This window comes from Loa loa (assembly GCF_000183805.2).
Source record: "Loa loa unplaced genomic scaffold supercont3.552, whole genome shotgun sequence".
NCBI lineage: Eukaryota > Metazoa > Nematoda > Chromadorea > Rhabditida > Onchocercidae > Loa > Loa loa.
The window spans coordinates 20,316-22,640 of NW_018108732.1; positions in this window are offsets into that span (position 1 = coordinate 20,316).

A 2,325-nucleotide genomic window follows, 5' to 3' on the forward strand; every position below is an offset into this window, starting at 1 on the left:
ACGGTGTTATTTATCATCATCCAAGACCTCAATTATTTCTTCCTAAATTCCTAATTGATATTTTACAAGAATAATAGTCATTTCATTAGCACAAGTTAAGTTAGATGGTCACCTTATAAAAAAGGGAAAAAATTGAAATATTCAATTGAAACAATTTTAAAAATTAAGTTTATTAAAAATCTTTTCTCTTTTAAAAATTAAGTTTATTAAAAATCTTTTCTTATAGTCATTCCATTTTTTCTTTCTAAAAAAAAAACAAATTAAAAAAAATTTTTTCTTAAATAAACTTATCAATACAGCACCAAAAATTCAACAATATATCAATGAAATAATGTCAAATGCAATAGTACTATTAATAATTGACTGTGGCTACATTATTGAACAGAATTACTTATCAACCTAAACAATTGCTTATCACAATTCCCTGTTAAAATTGCCTATCAGAATTACATATAGGAATATCTATCGGAATTATGTATCAGAATTATCTATCAGAATTGCATATCAGAGTTACCTATCAGAATTATCTATCAAAACTGCCTATCAGAATAGCTTCCTACGATTATCAGTCAGAATCAAAATCATCTGCCAGAGTCATCTACTAGAATTGCATATCAGAATTACCTAGCAGAATTATCTACCACAATTGCCCATTAGAATTACCTATCACAATTGCATATCAGAGTTACCTATCAGAATTATCTATCAGACCTATCAGAATAAGCTCCCAAGATATCATCTGCTAGAGTCATCTACCAGAATTGCATATCGGAATTACCTAGCAGAATTACCTTCCACAATTACCTATTAAAATTACCTATCAGAATTACCATATCAAAATTATCTATTGGCATTATCTGTCCAAAATATATATCAGAAATCTATTAGACTTATGATAATTGGAATGAAATTTTACTTACCTTTAGAGAGGAAATAATATGTTTTGATGGTAAGTACTTCCGGAAATAGCTTACAGTACGAAATAGTGTTGGTTTTATAGAACCAACATTTCCTAAAAATATTTCTTATTTGATTGATAAAACTATTTTCGTATCTTCCCATTTCTCTCTCTTTCCCTTTCTCTCTCTTTACCAATCTTTTATTATTATTTTTTTTTTTTGCTTATCAATTATCGTATATATTCAAAAATTTATTTACCAAACATTTGGCTAATTTTGTAATATGACAAATTTTGAAAAAATTTTAAATGATTCTGAATGAAGCCAAACTGATTAGCAAATATCAATCTTATCTTTATCACATATAACCTTATCATTATCAGTCTTGTCTTATATAATCCTATCATTATCAGCTTTTAATTAAAATTATGATATTATTACGATAATATTATAACAATTTTTCAACATATTGCTATAATTGTAGCTTAAATTATTTTGAAATATACATATTATACATTACTTCTTGTTCATCCAATTATTATTCGCTCATACTTTTGATTAATTGTGTCACTAATTAATTAATGAATCAATGATACTAACCATTTTCGTGTACGATGCAAAATAATTTATTAGATGGTTTTAATGGTTTAATCGAATGTAAAAATACTGATTTTATGCAAAAATCAGCAAAAATATGAGGAAAATTGACAATAAAAAGGACAAAAAAGATGACAATTCTTGACATCGATCGTTTACCGTTGCCATAGACAACGCTATTAATGGTGCTATTTGCTTGGCTTAATATTACATATTTATAAAATCAATAATTAGCTTTATTTCATTTTCATCACTGTCTGTTATTACAGTTGAATAATAAATAAATAAAATATGTAATATTAATATTAAGCCAAAAAAAACTTTGCTATATTATAAATAAATATATGTCGCCAATTTTCTTCAACCGTGACAAAAACTAAAGCTTCTTCCTGCCTCTTTAGTTGATAGTACCTCAAACTTGAGTAATTAAACTTAGGTAATTAAAAAAAAAAAAAAAAAAAAAAAACTGGGAAGGTCCCTGTGCCATTTTATTGCAAGAATTAGCTTCCTTTATAGAGTACCCATTGTTATCGTGTTCTTTGTTAGCGCAAAACGTAAGATGACGATATGAGCATATAAAACAAAGATGTCTCTAGCTTTCAAAAGAGAGGATTTAGTGTCCCCTTGTTTTCATTCGTGATATCAACGATAATATAATTGATTAGGATGAAAATGATTAATTAAAACGGTTATGAATGCACAATTAATTGTCATTAATCAATTAATGTTAATCAATTTTGTGATTATATTTCAAAATAATTTAAGTTTTAAATTCCATTCACTTTATTATGTAGTAAATAACAATAATCATTGATTTATTTTTGAGTTT